This window comes from Passer domesticus, chromosome 1, assembly GCF_036417665.1.
Source record: "Passer domesticus isolate bPasDom1 chromosome 1, bPasDom1.hap1, whole genome shotgun sequence".
NCBI lineage: Eukaryota > Metazoa > Chordata > Aves > Passeriformes > Passeridae > Passer > Passer domesticus.
Genome location: NC_087474.1, coordinates 69185767 through 69207414, shown reverse-complemented (window position 1 = coordinate 69207414; position 21648 = coordinate 69185767). Strand labels below are relative to the sequence as shown.

The following is a 21648-nucleotide window of genomic DNA, read 5'->3' as shown; positions in this document are numbered from 1 at the left end:
GACTTTCAGGATTTCATAAACCTTGATCATATCTCCCCTAACCTAGCTGTCTGTTCAAGTTGGACAGTCCCAAACTTATTACTGTGTTGTGGTAAAGTAGCTGCTGCAAATCCTTGAACATTTTGCTGTCCTCCTCCACACCAGCTACACAATATCCTTCTTGAGTTGTGGAGATCAGAAGTACACACCACATCAAAACATGAGCCCATGTTTTATATAATTCCCTCTTTCTTCTTTCCTGACAATGCCCAGCTTTTTTTTGGCTGCTGCTTCATGGTGAGCTGATGACTTCAGCAGCAACTAAAAACTCTTTCCTGAGCCGTCACTGCCATCTCTGCTTCACCCCATGCAGTAGACCCATCTAGATTATTTTATTTTTGGATGCATTTGGTCATATTTATCTGGATTGGTACTTCTTTACCCCCCTTTTACCCCCATAGTTAGTTTTCTGAGATCCTTGTGAAGTTCCTTCACATTGGGATGGCACATGGCTGTCTGAGAGAACTTGGAAATTGCATGGTGAACTCCCACCACCACAGCACTGATGAAGGTCTTGAATAAAACTAGGTTTAGCATCAATTCTGAGTGAGCAAACTACTGATTCATCCATGTAGAAATGTCATCTCTTTCCTGTCCTTTTACCAGGTTTCATTCAATAAATAATCTTTTCCTCCAAAAGCTCCCTTAATAATTTCTGGTTATGAACCTTAGGGAATTTTGGAAACTCTATATTATGCCCCTAGGGAAATCCTTTATCCATATGCTCACTGACTCCAAGTGCTTGATCAGGCTACTGAGACAGGATTTCCGTTTGAAGAAGTCATGCACCTTTTCTAAAAACCATGTTCTTAATGCTTTTACTAATATTTTATGGACTATAAGATCTGAACTGACTTAACAGCCTGTAGTTATATCCAATGACTTTCCAACCAGACTGTTGCATTAAACAACGATGCCTAATCTCCATAAAGCTTGTTTTCAGTGTTTTATTCATATCCTGGAGATGGGTAAATTATGCAAGTTTCCCAAAGCTTTGGCTCCTGCAGAAAATTATTTTTTATATGCTAAGAGAGACAGACAAAGGGGAAGCCAGGTCCAGCAAGTGATCACACCCACTTAATTTCATTGCTAAGCAAAGAAAACAAAACCAAAATAAACCCCAGGTGTGTTACAGCCTTACAGTTATGATGCAATTAGTAGCATGATATGAACTTATCATTTCAGCCAAGTTTCTCAGCTTGTTATACAGCCCTCTGAATTTCAATAAAATGTAGCCTTTTTATTTTTCTATTTTAAGTCCTAATTAAGTTATGTTTGTTTTTCATTCCCACTCTGTTGTTTTCCTTCACCCATCAGTTTTTCCCTGTCTTCCACATCTCTTAGCGTCTTAAATTTTCCCACTAAAAACCAGAAAAATTGCTAAATTTTAACATGCAATAAAATATTTGCTTTTGTTACTAGAATAAATCTATCCTCCACATTCATTTGGAAATTAAAGTGCTGAGAAAAACTAGTCAAATTATTGAGAAAATATTACCCTTTCAATGCCAGTAAGAAAAAAATCAAAGTAATACAGAAAAAAAATTCTTCTAATTTGAGGTTCTTACAAATGCACCTAATTTAAGGTTAGGAACATGCGATGTTCTGGTTTTTTTAAAGAAATAGATCTAATATTGGACAAACAGACATACACATATACTTACGTAAGTTGCAGTTAATTTGTAGGAACCTATTATCTGAGGGTTTGCCAAACTACCTTGGCTGGCCAAAATAATGATGCAGTATCCAAGCCTGTCTTTCAGGGGTTCACTTCATGGTATTTATCAGTCTTGACATTTCACCCCCGTCATGCAGTAGAAAGATTACTAAGAGCACAGCACAAATAGCCTGTATTCTCAAGAGCATATTTTAATCAGAAAGAAAAACAGTAACTGCAGGGTCTGATAAGAAAGGGGCTCTGTGTGAGGGAAATATCAGAAATTACATGGAAGAGTTTTGCTCCTGCCTATGGCCAGGCACATCCTGTGGTGCAATAGGGAATGGACTATTACCTGCCACCACCTCCACAGCAGCTGGAGCTGCTCTCTGGAGTCATTCATGGAGGTCCGGAGGAGACACCTCCCATTCTTGCTTAGCTCCCATCACCTGTTTTTCCCATGGTTTTAAAAAAGCTCATACAAACAAAAATGATTTTTTTCTTTTCAGGTATGAGGAAGAAAAATCTGTGATACAACTAGGGTCTTAATCCCTTAATTTTTTTGTAATCACTACTGCGAATGTACCTTCCATTCCTGTTCCTCCTCTGATGTACATTTAAAATCTCCTTCTAGTTTATTTTGTAAGAGTCAGCATCTTTCCATACTGCTTTATTGCTCCCAAGAAAAAGTAAACAATATGTGGCTGCCCACTTCTGCTGACTCCCACCATGCTCAGCTGGTATGGCTGAGCTGGAGTCACATCCCAGTCACTCCTGACTCCTTCAGTGGCACCCCTGCCCAGCAACTGTCTCTGGCTCTCTGTCCCTTGTTCCTACTACCCAGCAGTCAGACATCCACTCAAAGTGGTGGCTGGGATGAGACTGTGGCTCTTAGCCTGAAGGATGGTTTTCCCCCCATATTTGACAACTGCTAAAGAATTTCCCAGCATAGTTAACTGGAAAGAACAAGTTCTGTGTATCTGCAGTTTTGCTACTCTATTGCATTTTTTCCACTTGTGTGACATTTTGGTATTTTGCAGCTGAGAAATATCCTTACTTATTGTTGTTGAAACTCTCACATTTCTAAACACATCTCAACAATAGAGAGGATCTGCCCCAGTACCTCTGGATGCATGGCAGTGTCTCCTCATGATGCAGTCTAGATCATGATATAAGCAGACACATTCTTCCTGTTCCTAGAATTCCCAAGACATCTCTCTGCTGTGGCTTCAGCTGCAGTCTCACAGCTCTGGATGCTGTGCAATATATACCAACAAAGCTGACACCTTCAAAAAATTGCATGTTACCAGGCAGCAGCACAAAACCTATAAAAATGTTCCTATGAAGTAGCATTGTCACTGTCACTGCTTAAATGGACATCACAATGAGATTGCTTGAGCCTAAGCCTGATCAGTGTCCAGTAAAAATGAAAAATAATGTTGTAATAAATCAGCTTGAACTCCACTCCCCAGGTATTCAGTGACATTATGATGAATTTCTCCACTCACAGGCAATCTGCTTCTGTCTTTGCCAAAGTTTCTCCACCTTATTTTCAAGTCCAAAGTCATGGTCATCAACATTGGTGAATTTAACAGGATAGGTAAGATAACCTGGAGATATTACATAGATGTAGAAGCCACACATTGTAAACAAAGCTCTGCTTTGAGTGTCCATAGGTCAATCGTTATTCAAGTAGAAGACTCAGTGCAGTTAAGTGTTTTTCTACCTTTGACTGATTAGGTTTCACAACCCTCAAACAAGTTCTCCACATAACCCCAATAATTACACCATGCATTGTTTACATCTGACTGAAATTTTCATTTAAACTTGAAAAACACTTCTTAGTCTTTCATGGCACCTTATAGCAAAATGTTCTTTATTGGGATGTTTTGCACATGTACTGTATGAAAAATGCATTATATGAATGTGTAGTATAAATATTTATACCACATTCACTTAACCTCAATCCATCATATATATTCAGCTTTAACCGTGGAAGTTTTGGGGGAGAAGTACAGGTGGCTTGTCAATAGCCCATGCCGGTTAGAGGATGGTTTTTCCTTCCTTCTTCCTCTGTACCAGGGAAAGACCACAGTGGTCAAGCACAGAATTTATCATTCCAAAGCATAACTTATTAATAAAAGACTAATTTATTGATAATTGCACACTAATCTTTCCTAAGTTACAAACAAATACCACAAGGCATTATCCAAACTCTGTTGGAAATATTCCCTGGGTTTTTCATATCTTCAGTAGGTTTTGATGGTATCTTTGGCTACACTCTAGCTGATCTTACATATTGATCACTGCCCTCCAAATTAGATCATTGTTATACTCTTTATTGTTGAGGTTTTTAATTAGTCAAATTAAATTTAAATATCTTTGTTCTTGAGGCTTCATTAAACAAATGGATAAAACTCATTTCCAGCCAGCCTTAGAGGATGAGTGTACAGCCTTTCTTACTAAGGCAGGGATGGATGTTTTTGTACTATTCCTGTATTTCAGACAGTCCAGCCTTTACCCTGCAACCTCACTCCCTAACAATTATCATGAACCATGTCTATGGAGAACTAGAGGAATTAATCAGAATTTTTTTTTATTTGGTTTTTTGAAAAACATTTTTGTCTAGTCAATGAAATAGAATAGCAAAGAGATATGCTTTTTATAAATTACACTACATGGATCACAGTTACTTGATATATTAAATGCTATCTAATGCTCTAAGTATTTTTTATATAAAATTCCCACATACAGTGTTTCTTGCAAACAATTAGAAATTATATCTGAGCCCCACAAAATAAAAAACCCACTTTCCAAGATTCTGTGTTAATTTTCACTTTAAAATATCCAGTGCATCACAGAATGTTAGTCTTTAATTTCTTTCCAAAAGCAGCATTTCAATGTACAAAAGGGGACCTGAAAATAAAACAGTTGTTCAATATTATACCTATAAAAATAAATATTTAGTTGAGTTCAATATGGGATGGGTGCAAATGCACTCATGACATAAACAATTTTATTTTCCTCCTTTAGAATGACCTTGCATAACCAGCTTTATTACAAGAAGTAATAACTGACTCATCATGTTGAGTAGTTCAAAATTAAAAGTGTCTCTGACTTTCCACAGCATCCAAGCAAGGAAGGTAATAGACTCTATATTGGTAAGAAGCCAGCCAGCTCCTCTCAAGGTCACCCAGTCAGGCACTGCTATTTTTGGTAGCTAAGCAAGCCAAACCACTGCAATTTTCAAAGAAAGGAGACCTAATAAATTTGAGACATAAGGACTGGGAAGAAAAGCCAAGTGACCCCAATGTGGGGAAGGAAGGTGAACACAGTGCAGCAATCTGGGCCATAGAGCAAGCCTGCTTCAGCTGCCCAGTGTTACAAAAACTGGAAAAGAAGGATGGATTACAAAAATGTAATAAAACTGCTTAGTGATTTATCCTTAGTTCTGTTGAATGGCTTTACTTTCCAAGAGAAAGCATCAGGCAGAGGATATTTTAAAATACTGTACTTGCAGTACACAGCACAAGATCTGATTGTAAAGTGATTTTTCTTGGAGGGTGTGCCATTGCAGACACACCCTCCAAGAAAATCCCTTGAGGGATTGTGCTGTACACCCTATGGGCTTTCTGAGTGCACCATACATGTGGTGGGACATTGCCTAGCTTCCCAGGAGCTGGCTGGAGTACAGCTGTCCTGTGGTCACCTCACACAGGTACGGTAGGGCTGAGTCCTGCCAGCCTGGCTCACCTCCTGGTCCTCCTTGCCATTACCTGACAGGTTGTCATGATTTAGGACAAATTTGGGAGGAAACCTCCAAATGGGAGGAAACCTCTAGAAAGCAAATTCATGTGGTCCCTCCCCCAGCTGGTTCAGGAAAAGATTTCCTTGGAGAAAAGTGGAAAAAGCTGTTTATTTAACAAGCACAGTACTCATAAGTATAAAAAAATTAATAATAACAATAAAATGAAAAATTAAAAATGAAAATAAAAATTAATTAAACAATAAAACCTCTCATTGTTCTGAAGAGATGACAAACTCAGAAAGTCCTTGTCATGGGGTGTAGTTTGGATCACTCAGTCTCTTATCAGTCCCTCCAGAGCCAGGCCCTGGTGAGCCACAGGTGCAAGCTCCCTGTGGTTTTCAGTCCAAAGTGTGGTTGATCAGTTCCAAGAAAAAGAAAATCCACAGTCGAGGGAACTTCTCTGCCTCAGCTAGCTAAAAACTAACTAAAAGCAAAGGAGAGCTCTGTCCTGCTGTCTGTGTTGCAGACAACAGAGTCCGTGAGAAGGATAAAGATGAGCAAGTGCAGTTGCTGATAACAAACTGAGCTTCTTTTCCCTCCCTTTGCTCTCAGAACCAGTCTTAAAGGTGCAGAACTTAATATTCAGCATAAACAGAACAGACAATTGGGGATACCAGCATCATAAAGTCACCCTAAGACATAGGTGAATCTTACAGCAGACATATGTTCAAGAAAAGATAGTATCGATTTTATATACACTCTTTGTGGACCTAGGCCATTCAGACTTGGAAAAGTGGAGGTCAAGAGGGCTCTTTGCAGTCCCATCACAAACAATGTGTATACCTTATTCTTCGCAACACTGGAGAGCAAGAGCAGTTAAGAAATGAGCACTGCAGCACGATAGCGTGATACTGAAAAGATAAAACTGTATTCAGGCTAAACAGGGAAACTGCTTTCTAAGCCTGAGGGTTTCAGCTACAAAGCCAATGTTAAGATTATGTTGATGAGATGTTTTTTCTACACAGAAAAAAGAAGAGGACAATCAAGCAAATTAGCAAAGGGAGGAGACAGTACATGCCTGGAACATGTGCAGTAAACCACAGAATTCATGATGAATTGTATCTGTGTGCACATTTGCTAAGCCAGCTGTGTATAATACTTTGGATATGATTTAGGATTGTTTTGCACCAATAATGCTTTAAAGAATATTTTGGTTTTACACTGAAAGTCTGTCCCTTCAGTGTACTGAATGTTACCATTTCTTTGAACTACCCATATTAAATCCACTGTTTTGATGTTTTTTTGTTTAAGAAGAATGAAGCATTCTGCCAGAGAATATTGCAAAAAATTCCATTTTCCAGCACTTACAGCAAGCTGTTACTCCTGCAGTCACATCTGCATGCACATCTCCATTTAGTGTTGATGATGGTATGTGCATGCAATGTGGATATACAACTACCTAGCTACTTATTGTGTCTAGGTGTAGACAAATACTGGTGTAAATAGGGATGCTCCTCCTAGTAGATAGATACACAGGTATCCAACTAGCTGGCCCTATACAGATATCTATATCTGTGTATCTAGATAGATAAAGCCATCAGGATATAGACTATCTATCTCTCTGTCTGTTGTGGTTTGACACTGGCCCGATGCCAGGCATCCACAAGAGTTGCTCACTCACCCTTCCCTGACACAGCTGGGCAAAGGAGGGAAAAACAATTAATGAAGGGTTTGTGAGTTGAGATAACGAATGGGAGAAAACTCTTCAAGGGCAAAACAGGCATGACTTAAGTTGCAAAGTAGATTTATGACTAACAAAATAAGAAGAGAATAATGAGAAGTAAAATAAGTCCTTAAAACACCATTTTCTGCCCCAGCCTCTCCCTCTTTCCCACCAACAGCACAGGGAGACAGGGAATGGGGGTTTTGGCCAGTTCATCACCCCAGATTTTTGGGGGTGACACTCACTGCTGCTCCAGGAGAGAGGAGTCCTTCCCCTGTGAAACTGTGGGTTCCCTCCCATGGGAGACAGCTCTCCATGAACTTCAACCAGAATGGTTTTAATCTCATGAGCAACAACCCTACTGCACCTGCTGCAACGTGAACTCCCACCAAGGGAAAATAGTGCTCCCAAAACTGCTGTGAGTGGATCACTTTTCCAGAGGTTCAGTCCTCCAAGGACAGGCTGCTCCATCCTGGAGGCAGGGACCTCCTCTCTCCACTGGATCTCCCACTAGGTGACAGCCTCGTCCAGGCATCCAGCATGGGCACCTCCCCCACGGGCTGCAGGTGGATCTCTGCATTCCCCATGAATCCCCATGGGCTGTAGGGGCACAGCTGCTTCACCATGGTCCTCGCCATGGCCTGCAGAGGAATCTCAGCTCCAGCACCTGGAGGACCTCCTGCCCTCCTTCTCCACTGACCTTGGTGTCTCACATGTTCTCTCCTCCTCCTCTTCTCTGACTAGAAGAAGAATTTTGTGCCCTTTGTTTTGATTTTCTTCTTAAATATGTCATTATAGTGATGTTACCAACCTCCCTAATTGGCTCAGTTTTGGCCAGCAGCATGTCCATCTTCAAAGCCATCAGGAATTGACTCTGCTGGGCATGGTGGAAGCTTCCAGCAGCTTCTCACAGAAGCCCCCTCTACGGCCCACCCTGCTCCCAAAAAACAGGCTCTGCAAAACCAATACCTTGGTCAGACCCAATACTCTATCTATCTATCTATCTATCTATCTGTCTATCTATCTATCTATCTATCTATCTATCTATCTATCTATCTCGAGATCTATATTATTGTCTATCTAGATCTGCAAATATCTGCCTAGACAGATGTCCAGACAGATAAATATGTCTACCTGTATAGATCTGTGTCTACATTTGTATGAGTCTATCTGTTCCCAACCAGATGAGTGCAGATCCTGGGTGCTGAACCACAGTACATAATTCAAGCACTTGCTGATTGTTCCATTAGCTTCAACCCAGCTCAGGAAAGTAATGTTCTCCCCAAGCTACCAGTATGAACAGAAGGAAGCAATATTGCACACCACCCACCATTTGAGACAGCTGTACTGCTAAAACAACAGGAATCTGACTGGATTTCATCATAAGTCTCTCTGCTTCTTCATTTTCTTGAAGATATTTAATTTAGATTACTGTTCAATTAAATTAGTATTAACCTAGTCTGTGAAAATGATGCTTCAGAAAGATAGATGTATTTCTCTTGGCATGCATGAAGATGAAATTATAAGTTGTTCAAATCTCAATGCAGATGGGCCCTTTCTAATGAGTTATCATCAATATGTAAGATGTATTGATTACATCTGTAGGTTGTCAAGTGGGATCAGAGAAATCAGATTATGTTCAGAGATGAGACTATGACACCACTCTGGTTCTAAATTCTGTCTGGGTAGAAAAGAATGTGTGTGGAATGTCCCCATCAAGTTAGATGGACACAGGTCTGAGCAAAACTGACAAGCTGAGATGTGGTTTATCAGACTGGCTTTGCAGGTACTGGCTAAACTTTGTTAGCAACTATATCTAGTCTAAATGATTAACTGAACAGAAATAAATCAGACAGAAAAACATTTAATAAAAAGCTAGTTTAGTGGTAGCTATTAGACTGAGGTTATCTTCCTAGGTCCCTGCTGTTTTTAGCAAATGGAGGGAAAATAAATGGCTTGCATTGTCATTATTTGCCTAATTTTGCTGATGATTATCATTTTATAGGGGCTGAAAATTGTGTATTAGTCTCCAGACCATCTCTATTACAGCTATGGTTAAGATGTACCCTATCTGACTTAATTTTTCATGAGTACTATCTGAATACCTGGCTTTTGATGTTCAAAATAATTTAAAACAAAGCCTAATTTTGTAGTGAACATGAGGCATCATCTGCCTGCCATGTACTTGTTTACTACCTACAGCTCTATAATTATTCCTACATAGAGCAATATATCTAACTGTCTATAGTCAAATTTCTACGACTGTGACTCAGTCCTAAGGAAAGACATGAGAAAATCTGTAGTAATGTAAGCTGTGTGATTACCTAAGTGCCCAATATGTTCTTAATAGAGGGACATGGCAAGCACATACTTAACTCATCACTAGTTCAACACATGTTTGAGTCCCTAAAAGGGATGGAACTAAAAGATGAGTATCACTGGACAGAAGGTCAATTTTAACCATTGTGAACCATGACAATGGTAGTTACAGCGACACCTTCCTAAAAGGAATACCAAAGACTGTCTTTACAGTCTCAGTCTACTCCTTTAGGCACACTGATGAGCATTTTGTACAAATTCTGGTGCTCTTCAGATGAGATTGTGTGGCAAATATAGATCAAGAAATGTTTGTCATGCACAAATTATTATTTCTTTGAATCATGACCTGTTATATGCAGATATCACAGCTGAGTATTTCACATGGTATATTTCAATAGTGTACTGTGGAGTCCTGCATTTCTGAAAATTGCTGGGGCTTCTGAAGGGCAAAAGCAAAAGAAGAATGTAAAATAAAAATGAGAATCCTACAGATTTCAGTCACTCCTCTCCCACAGAGCTACACAAGCCTATTTTTATTGTGAATAAATACTTTGATCCATGTCTTTGAAGCATGGTGCACTTTCCTTCACAGACCATGCTGCTTCACTGTTTTCAAACAATAATACTCACTTTGAGTTCTTGTTTCAGAAAGTCTGTCCCTACTGACACTTCTACTATGCTGATGGAGATAATATCAGTGCCTTGTACCATATATTTTCCTCATATTCTCATAGGATAAAATGGTATGTTATACCATTGGCTTCATTTGGGTCATAATCATGCCTTGTATGGCAGGTCTGAATTTCCTGAAAGCACAGGAAGCTATTTGCCTTGCCAGATATATATCAAAATTTTATGACAACAAAATTGGAAATCATAATTTCATTTCCTATGGAAAGATCTCTCCCAGCATTTCAAAGTGTAGAAGGCCAGAAACTGCCCATATTTGCTTTTCACCAACTGGGAGGAACTAGTTTGCCTTTGCTCTCTTCCGTCTTTTCTGTCCCACACTGTTTTTCCCCGTATGTACAATCTGGTTTTGAACCATATTGGCTCTGATCCTCTCTGACTGCATGCTAGCATAGTGAAAGGGAGTGAAAATGGAGCAGGCATAGAGACCCAATAGAGTAAAAGAAGATAAAGGAAAAGGGAAGAACATGGAGGCTTTAATGCTTCACCCTTCTCATACACATCACAGTGCAGCAGAGTGCATCGCGGCTGGGGTTACACTGTGCCACCATATGAGACATGTTATAAACTTGTGGAATAACTCCACTGAGGACTGTGCTTATCCCTTGCAAACAAATATCTTCTCTTAAAAATCAACCAGACACACAACAAAAGCTCTAGTCTGACCTGAAGCCAGTGTTTGAAAACAGGATGGAAGAAGAATGTGTTCTCTGAAAGAGGCCTAATATGTATATCTTTCTAAAATAGAGGATGACAACAAATATTACCAACAGATCCTGCAGAAGTGACAGATATTCAGTTGAAGCATCTAGTGAAGCAGTCAGGATGAATACTTGGTGGATATTGACTGAAGTATTTGAACTCCTTAATCTCTGGTTCAGATATTTTCATAAAATGTTTTGTGATGAGCAATCAAAATGCCAGTTACCTAGAGCACCATAAGGTAAAAAATCCTAATCTTCCCATTCTCCCCAGAACAAAACCCTTTCTGCAAAATCATCCTTAATTTTTAAGATGTGGATTCAGTCTATCCAGAACACATTTTTCCTTTGGCTAGGTCCTAAGAAAATTCTATATATAGGAGGGTAATATTATGCATTTTATGACTATATTATTTTATCCATGTTTTGCTTCATCTTTTTGGGACTCATCCATTCCTTTGTTGCCATTGGACCCTGCATCTTTCATTGTTTATCAGAATAATTAGATGAAACAATAATTCAGATTTACTGGAGCTCTTACAGCTCATTCAATTGGCTCCCAAAGAGTCTTGGAAATTGAACAAGTTCATATTTGCCTTTTGCTTTCCCACCAAGGCATGTGTGAGTTGTCTGGCAAAGTCATGGTGCTGCACTAAACTGCTGCTTGGCACAAAGGAGTTTGATAGCTGACTACAGTTTCCCTTTCTCTACACACCAGTGAGAGTGGGAGAACTCAGGCATTCTGTTTCTCCAGATTACCAAAATGCACTGGATTTCACAGTGCAGAGAGCCAAGTTAAGTCTGCCTGGTTGAAAACAGCACTGTGCACAGGGGTGGCTGGGTATGAAATTAAAGGGAGATATAGTGAGGGGCAATAATGGTCTAACCATGCAAAGGACACTCTGAAGACAAGACGAAAGGAAAAGACATAGTTTTCCAGCTGGTGATACAAGCTCACTTCCAGTACAGAAGTTGGCACAAGGAGCTCAGGACTCTGCTGTGCCTTGAGCACTGCGCTCCACTGGCTCCACCACCGCTGTCACACCGGGCCTCAGGTGTGACACCTGAGCAACCTGACAGTGCTGTGACTTACGTCACCCTCGCAAGGTGGGCACAGACTCGTGGAATACAGACAAGGCATCTGACACTACCTTAAGCTCTTCAGAAAAATGTCTAGGTGTCTGTGCCAAGGAACACACCACTGCACTTCTGCTTTCATAATGATTGTGTTTGACTCCCTTGTGTTCTCAAGCAAACATACTCACCCCAGGTCACTACTATTCGTGGAAAGCTTAGAGTATGGGAAGAAAACAGTAACTTTCTTGAAGGGTTAAAAGAAGGCCGTGCTGCTTCTTTGTAGTTCTCTGCAGCATACAGAGTGGAATCCTCTTGAAGGCTACCTATACCTTTTCTATATATTTTTTAAATGAAATTAGATATTGGATCTGAAATGTTGATGCTGAACTGTCAGTTTAAGATTTACATAAAGCAGATCTCTGGCAAGGCTGGACATCTCTTCAGCATGACTTCTCCTGGGAAACAGAGTTTAAAAAATATCTTGAAACTTGAGAAATGCAAAATAAAGAAAGATTACTGTCAAATAGCAGGCTTATGGAAAACATCAGTTGTATCTGAGATGATCTGTAATGAGCTCTGTACTGATTAAAATAAAACTGAACTACTCAATGCATATTTTATCATCTGCATCTTAATATATCACCAGTTAAATATGCTTGGTGACTCTGAGATGATCAGCTGCATAGGTCCTGTGTCTCAGCGCTCCAAAAAGAAAGCCATGGCACTTCATTTCCAGCACACTGGGAAACAGCCCATTCATCACTGCCACTGGGACTGCAGTTACCCGATGTTTTCCTGCTAGGGAGAGCAGGGGATTTTGCCAAGAGCTATTTGCTTGCTCACTGCTGCCATGGAGTGTTTCTCCTTTGGTTGGGATCCTGTACTCGGCACATAATAACCAATGCACAGGGCACATGAAAGCAGAAGACATAAAGATATCAGGATGTAAATGAAAATCTGTACCAGCAATAAACAAAAAATAGCCATGTGAGCTCAGCCAGATTAAAAAAAAAGAGAGATATTTCAAGAGTCAGAATGAAGTAGTAGATTGTACGTTTACAATGGCTTGATGGCAAATAGTCATGTTCTGATTTTTTTTTTCCCCCATGTTTTCCCAGGAAAGAAAATGTCAGGCCATAGAGTCACAATGAAGTAACAATCATGAAATTACAATGGAATTGTACTTCTTCCATTTCCTTATTGTTTCTTTGGACTGGCAAAAAGTGCTCCAATTCAGACATGTTTCTGAAGTGAACCAAAAATCATAATAGGGGAAACAGGATGAGAAATTAGTAGTAAAAAGGAAGGGAGATGAAAGAAATGTGGGCTAGAAAATGCCCTGTAGGATTAGGTAAGTATGCTGTTAGTGTTCCTGATCTGGGTATCTACAGGTCCAGGGAGATTTCTGATGTGCTGTTGCTGTGATAAGTAGAACACCTTGTAGGTTTATTTTAAGAAAAAGCAGAATCAGACAAAGGAGAGTGTCAGGTCCAGCATTTTATAAACTTGCGCATCAGTTGTGGAATTAAGCTCTTATGGTTTTCATTAGATTAATATATATGTGTGTTGATAAGGAATCACTTACCCAAGTCCTAGAATGATAATGCAGATCCAACAGCCCCCAGAGGGAGACCCAGTGCTTCCCCTGCTGTCTCATTTTCCATTTCTTCTTCTTATAAAAATACATCAACTGCCTCTTAAAAGAATAATGAACAACTGGCCTCTGGTATAAAAAGTGTCACCAAATCATACACATGCTCAGTTTTCTAAGATATATGTGCTTTTCCCATTGGCAAAAAATAGAGAATTAGTGGAAATCCAAATTGTGTTCTCCCATTATTCTGTACTAATAATGTTTCCATTTAATTTCTCTTAGACGTTTACCAAGAGATTTCACAATTATACCTAGCATTATGTCAAACCAGATAATACAGAATGAAGTGCTCACACAATATATTTTTCATCTGCATTTCACAAAAAAATTAGGCAAAATCCTGGTGTTATACATGATCCTGCATCCAGCAACACATAGGTGATGCCAGCACCTAGGACACTTTATTTTATTTTATGAAACAATAACATAAAACTTATACATAAGATGCACTCACCTAACTTTAGCTTGCCATGTGTACAGAAAGCAAGATCCTCACAATTGTCATGCATTTCCCATGTTCTCTCAGAAGAAACATCACCATGAGGAGTTCCTGAACATGGTTAGAGCCCAGTGGGACATCAGGGGTGGATCATGCCCATCCCTACACAGAACACAGAGAAAGTGAAAGAACTTTAAGAGAAAGCTCATCTGCTAAGATTTAACTTAGAAATCCTGGCTTTCAGTACTCAATTTGAAAGACATACCTCTACACTTATCTGCTATGGAATCAAAAATTTCTCGGAATACTTCTTCACTAAAGTTAGTCTCATGTTGGACTCATCCCCCTAACACCCATTTAAAATAACACCCTGGAGAATTAACTACGTCCTTCCCCCTCAAGAGACCCCTCATCCATCCACCTCAGGCTCTGAGTGCCAGCCACATCAACCACGAGGAGAACAGCAGTCAAGCTGCTTCCAGGATGGCAGCAGGAAGGAATTACAGAGACTTTCACTTTGGCCACAGTTCTGCTTTTCTTATCCAGGATTTCAGATAGAGAATTATCCAGAATCCACATGATTTGGCACCATCAGGAGGGTAACACAGACCCCAAACAGATGCTGAGCTCAGTCTCATGTAACCCATTGCTGCCTTAAACTGAGTCAAAGTTAAGACACTAGCTGGGCTGACATCTTGCATGAAAACATGTTACTCTCTTTTTAAATAAAAAGATTCTTTCTTCAAATGAATTTTCATGAAAACAAAATATTAATATATCTTTCCACTGTACCCAGAAAACTGGTTATTTCTAATTTTTTGTATATATAAACCATACCTGTACATGAAAGTGTTTGAATATAGAACTGTAGGTACCCAATTTGGAAATTTAGATGACTGCTAATATAAAAATTAATGTAGATTTTCAAGGGGTTTTAGATAATGGAATTGTTTCTCTTGTTTTTATGAGGACATCGAGTATCATTTACATGATCTTGTATCTGCTAAGTGTTTTCTGAAAGAAAATCCAGTCAAAAGAAAGCTCAGAAGGTATCTTCACTCTAAATATAAAAAGATATAAATGATACTGGGAAAAAAGCCTAGGCTAAAGGACAGAATTTTTCTGCAGTCTCAGCCTCATTTTCTAAACTGTTCTTTTCTTTGCACTGATATTTATTTTTTTTTAATGAAATATAAGTTCTTATCTTATGCTTTTCTGATTCATCAGGCCTCTTTGTTGTATTCTAGGAGAAATATTCCCCCTCTGTGACTTATTTTTACCTTCTTTTACATTGATAGAAGTAAGACCAGAGAGGGAAAGCTTTCTTAGCTCTAGTGCTAATATTTAGCACAGAATTCATTTGGTAGCAACACAGCTTTAGCCTGGGCTGCCGAGCAAGCAATAAACCCTCTAAATGGCTCAAGGACCACTGGGGCCAGTGCTGTGCACAACTCATGAATCCAGGTCTGCAAAGGCTGCTACTTGGATATTGCTTTCCACGCCTGGAGCTTTCTATATGCATCCACCCAAGCCTCTTTTGTAATCCTTGATATTGATCAATCCTCAAGGGCACCACTGTGGGCAATGAGCTGGAGGTCAGCACCAGAGCATAAAGAACCTGCCATTCCCCTCCCTAAAGAACCTACCATTCCCTCCCTAAAGATCCTGCCATTCCCCTTCCTAAAGAACCTGACATTCCCCTTCCTAAAGAACCTGCCAATCCCTCCCAAAAAAACCTGCCATTCCCTTCAAGGAAGGGTGCTCTTTGCCCATTTGCCTCGGCTCAGGCTCCTGCTGCTGCTGGTCTGGGAAGCAGACATGTTATCCCCACTACCAGGGAAGGAAGGAGAGAGGGAACAGACAAGATGATATGAAAAACCCAAAAACAAAAAGGTTTTGTGGAGCCCCGGGAATAAATGACCAAGAGCACCCTCTGATATAGTGATGGGTTCTGACAATATGTTCTGCACATAACAATAAAATCTATTTCTTTCCCCACTTCCTACCCCCCTATTTATTTTCTTGCTTACAGGGCTTTACAGGACCCCTCACTGTGCTTCATTTCCATTACTCTTTCCAGTTTAGTTGCTTTAGTATCAAGATTTCTTTACTTTTTTTCCTTTTTTTTTCAGTAAAATAGTCTAGGGTATTTTTATTCCTTCATGCTTGATAGTAATTTTCTGCAGTCATCTCTGGCCTCTGTGGCAATTTACAATGATTAGCAGTTTACAAGAGGTAATGAGTTTCTATCTTTTCCTTCTCCCCCTCTCTCTTTCCCTCTCGGCTGCTTTCTCTGGCACAGTCTTCCAGTTATTTAAAATAAACAGACAACTGCAAAATTATCAACCTTAATGCCAAAAAAGAAAATAGAATTGAGCCTTCTAAAGACTAAGGAAAGAGAGGGAGAGCTTGATAAGTATTGATACATTTTCTTTCAAGACCTGGGGATGGGATTTCTTTTCTCCCCCATTTAATTTCTGTTTAAGAATAAAATATTTCTGTGTTTGCAAGAAAAAGGAGATGACTGATTTTAGATTTTCATTCTCTCTTTGCTAGCGCCTGGCATATTATTGAAAATAAAATTAAAAAAAAATTTTCCATCTTACAAATGAACACATCTGTTTAACTAAAAAGCCCCCTGAGAAAGAAAATAATAAAGAAAATTATTATTTTTACAAAGCAGGACTGAAATATCCAGAGGTCAGTAGGAAATGACTAGCACTCATTTAAAGTTGTCTGTTTTGTTTTTCTGAAACCTCCATTTCAACTGTGGATGAAAATCTACATTAAATGATCCATCCTCATTTCACAAAAAAATTACTTGTCTCTTTACAAGAATTGCAGGATCCTTTAAAATATATTCACTTTAAGGAAACCTATTTGTTAAAGTTTGCTGACCACATATGAAGTAGCACTTAAAGACAGTGTCCAAGACTGTCTTCCCCTGGAGCTTGCTGTGTTCCAAGCAGGATGGGGAGCCAAGCAGGAGTGGGGGGAGTTCTGGATGGCAGCACCATCTCTTGTTTACAGGTGCTGAGTGTCAGGGCACAGCAGACATCTCCACTGGGCTCTGTTCCCTGGCCCATATAAGTGCCTAGGAGGGACCTGTCTGTCACCTAGCACAGAATGGTGACAAGAAGTGTGGCAGTCTCACCATGTGCCCTGCTCGTTGCCATGATGATCCTTGGTAACATCTCCCAGATGCTGTGTTCAGGTCTCTTCATTTCCCTTATGCTCCTGGAGAAATACTTGCATTGTTTTCCATCTATCTGATATTGCAGACTTTCCTTTTTTCTTGTTAAGAAAATAATATTTTTAAAGATCCTGTGGACCTTTTGAAAAATACACATAGTTGCTTTATTTTTCACTTGAAGCCCTCCAAGGACAGCAGGTCTTCTGTTCTGCTGCTCCTCAAAAAAGCCCAAGTGAGCCAGAAGATAACATTGAAATCCTGTAAAAGAGCTGTGCTTGCTGATGGCCCAAGTCCAAGACCAGTGCCAACAAGCAGCCTGGATCCATCCAGCCTATTTTAGAAACAAACTTCCAGCTCTCTGGACACAAGTCATACTCATTCTCCAGCCTGAAGGCTGGGGAACAATTCCCTTTTTTTTTTATTTATTAGTAAAAATATAGGCAGGGAGATAATTATCCTAAGAATATCTAGTCAGCATCAGTGTACTTTATTAATTATTATTATTATTTCTTGCATCTCTTGTCTTAATAGAAGACTGTCTTTGACAGGATCTTTTACAAAAACAAAGTGGAATTTGATCCAACAGAAACATTAATGTGGGAGATCCTGCACAAGCTGCTGGGGTTTTTTTGTTTTTTTTTTTTACAGAGCGCATATCCAGTGCAGCTCCAGTACTTTCTCCACTGTTTATTTCTCTCTCAGTTCAATCTCATCCTATACATTTTCCAGTTGTCATACTGAAGTATTCTGGCAGAATTCACATGCCTATCAAGGTTTGGCCTGGCTCGTGTCACTTTACCACACTTACACGCTTGTATATGTTTCAGCCTTACAATAACAGAAATTTAACATACTGTAAATAAACCCTATTGTTTTTTACCCATGTGCAAGCCTATTATCATTAGCATTAACTTCTCAGAGGGTGAACATGTTCTGACTTATTCAACATGATTTTTCCATTCTCCTGCTGATTTCTCTCAATATTTTATTTTAAGCTTTTTGTAGTTGAATATAGGCCAAACTTGGGATACTTTGTCTGCTCACACAGAAACAACATACTCGACTCCAACTGTGAGCCCAAGTCAGTCAGATTGCACAAGAAATGGAAAAAGAAATTGGTTGTATATTTTTTCAGTAAGACCTTCAGGTCCAAAGGAGCCAAATTTTCCAGTGGCATGATTCTGCCCAGGGGACACAGTATATTCTGCAGGGAGGGAGTCCACTTAATTCTGGCTGATCTCATGAAGAGAGCAACAGCCTTACTGGGATGTGGTGCCTGGACCAGTCAAGACCAAAAGAAAAATTCAAGGCCATGTGGATGGCCTTTGGCAGATTGGGTGAAAGCCTGAATAAGTCAGCATCACTAAGTCAATTCTGCAAATGGCACAGTCCTGCGGTTTTGGAGTTTTATTTATGGTGTGACACCTTCACTTTTTTATGGTGTGACACCTTCACTTTTTTAATATCATCCAATACTAGGCTTCTATTTCTCAAGAATTTTCTTCCCATTTTGACATACTGGAGTATGATAAAATAAATTGTTTTAGCTTCTTCTTATTTTCTTGTGAAAAGTTAACAGAATGAATTTACTTAGGTATACCACAGGGAAACAGGTTGCCTATTTTCCTGCCCTTCCCTCCCCCACCTCCCCCCACTGGATGACTATGGAACAGTATATAAAACTCCCCAACTTAGGTCTCACTAGAGTTAGAGGGAAAATTACTTTCTTTTCATTTTTTTTGGTATTCTCTACATTGGTTTCAAAGGATTGAATTGGCTCTTGTCATTCCAACACCATATATTCCAACATTCTGTCCAACTGGGCCTTTTTCTGACCATTCTCAGAGGCATTGCTTTTGGAGATAATAACTAATTTCAAATCTGGTCATTTAAAAAACACTTGTAATGATCAGATGTATTTATTTTCTGGAGTGAACTGAAGCGGCCATCAACTAAGATTGTCATGGTGAGTGGTTATGTCTTACCATCTTGAGAAAAAATAATGTTAAAAGGGGTCCATTTTGCAAAGTGCTAAGTGCTACAGTATGTTTTCACATGAATATCTGGAAAAGGAGAAAAAATAATATTGTCACTTAAATAACTTCTAGTTACGAGTTTAGCTCTTCAAAAAACAAAATTAAAGACATTTTCTTTTGAAGCCTTTCTTGCAAAGCATGAGTAAAACAACAGGTCTACATTCACTCTTGCTCATGGATATTAATTTAAACAAATAAACAAAGGAATGGTAAAGAAAGCATTACACAGCTTAAAGCTTGGTCTAGTATCAGATGAATAATAAATACCTTAGTGCTGGCTGAGCAATGGCAAAATTAATTTCTACATGTCAGGAGATAATGAGCTCACTCAAGGAACCTTGTGTATGAAAAGAGATTTCTGAAGAAAGACATCACAATACAATTGCAAATTTGTTATTGCTAATCCTAAGGCTTTGAATTTACATTCCCCACGTTTCTTTTTCCTTTGATTTGTCTCAGCATACCCTATGTTGCAGTAAATACATATGAGCCAAATATGAGCAAAAGAGGGACATACAGAAAACACAGTGCCTGGAGAGAGGTGCTAGAGTCTACTAGAACAATTACCCAGTTGCTCTCAAACAATTCAATTTGTTCAGGAGTGGCAAGATATTTTAGTTGCAATTATTCTTTTTTTTTTTTTAATGCTGAACCCTGGCCAACATGGATACCAAGTGACAAAATGTCTTCAGCCTTTCAGCACACACTCTTAGTAATCATAACAACATCTTTATATTATTATAGGCACTACTGGCAGTGTGTTCAATTGTGCATGGAATAAATAGCTCACATTAGCAGTTTGCCTTAAAATTCATGTGATGGTAGCAGCCAGCTTAATTAAGCGCATCTTTCTGGGAAATCAGTAATAACGGTAATGCATGAACCTGCTGCTGACCTGCAGCAACGAGAGCTCCTTCAGAGCATCTCTGAGTTTGAAACTCAGTGTCACCCAAATCTACCTACTCTGTAAGGAAGAATCTACCAACCTGGGAAAGGCAGGCAATATCAATGATATTAATCTTCCCTTGATAATTATCCCTTTCTTCCTTCCTGGCCTTGGTCAATTTATATCTCCCATGATCTGTTATTGTTTTCCAGTGATGGGATTTTCAATATAGTGGTTCAACCAGATGTAGGGCTGCTGTGTGATTAAGTGCCTGAATTCTTCCACAGAAAATATATTTAAGAGTAGTTTAGATATTTTGGCCAGTTAACCAGAAGCAAGAAGCAGACACTTATTTTCAGAAAACTAAATGTATCTATTCATATCATACCAACCTAAAACATGTGTGAGGAGAAGCAAATACCTTCTGCAGAATTGTCTCTTATTTTAGAAAAAAAATCCTTTTCAATAAAAAGAAAAACAAAGAACCTTTTCACTGGAAAATTCCCAACTAACTCTAACATTGACAGATTGTGACTCCTGAGAAAAAGCCAAAAACAAACACAGAGTCATAGAGCCTGGAAAACTTGCCTTGCAAGGAAAAAATTGAAAAAGCTGAGGGCAAACATTTGACAAAGATGGAAAGACAAATAGATGTTTAAACATATTTGAACTGCATAAACATCAAGCACAGAGAGAATTTCTGTAGCTAGACACATGCTCTCACAGAACAGATTAAGGAAACTTGTAGTCATGGGGCAGCCTAACAAGACAGGAAGTCGAGACACAGAGTATGTTCTTATGGGTGATATCAATTTTATTAATAGCAGTGGAAAAATTGGAATGGTTTAAACTACACTGCATCAATATTTTGTACCTAGAGAGGTAAGCAGAAAACAAATTAAACAAATGGAAATAGTAAAGAATATAGTTGATAGGAAATAAAGGAAAGGTACAGAATATGCTATATCTATATTGGTAAGGAAATATGAACAGCCTAACAGAGAATTTTCTGGCTTTTTGTTTCTGTATCCATCCAGAGGTCAGGATATAAAGAACCTGAATACCATGCATGCGACACCATAGACACAGAGGAGACACTGTTGACAGGCTGTCATTACTATGACAATTATGTAAATAAAAACTATAATGTTCTAGGAAAAGGCAGCTAAAAGCAGCAACAGTAAGTGAGAAAAAGGATGTGGGAGAAACCATGAACAGTCTCCTTCAGCAGTCTGACCTCTGCCAAAGGGCTCAGTCAGGAACAAAATATACAGTAAGTTTGTTGAAAACAAATATTAAGGGAAAATTTTCCTTTTATTTTTTCTTTCTCCTCATTACTTAGTAGCTGTGACATCACCTATGCCAAGCAAAGAACCAATTAAGAGATTAGATACAGTGTCTTGCACTCAAATTCTCTGAAACGATGATCAATGATATAACATTCCTATTTCTAAGGGAAAAATAATTTTATATTTAACAATATTAA

At 39.0% G+C, this 21648-nt stretch overlaps 1 long non-coding RNA gene across 1 annotated transcript in view; it reads right to left on the bottom strand.

Annotated features, from left to right (window-relative positions):
- LOC135288188 (uncharacterized) overlaps window positions 1-17399 on the bottom strand; it is a 37561-nt gene extending 20162 nt beyond the window's left edge. The window contains exons 1-2 of the long non-coding RNA XR_010351440.1: window positions 17202-17399; window positions 14063-14209 (exon numbers count right to left, since the gene is read on the bottom strand). This is a non-coding gene — a long non-coding RNA (uncharacterized LOC135288188). The remainder of the gene's footprint in view (window positions 1-14062; window positions 14210-17201) is intronic.
- Between the last annotated feature and the right edge of the window lie 4249 nt (window positions 17400-21648).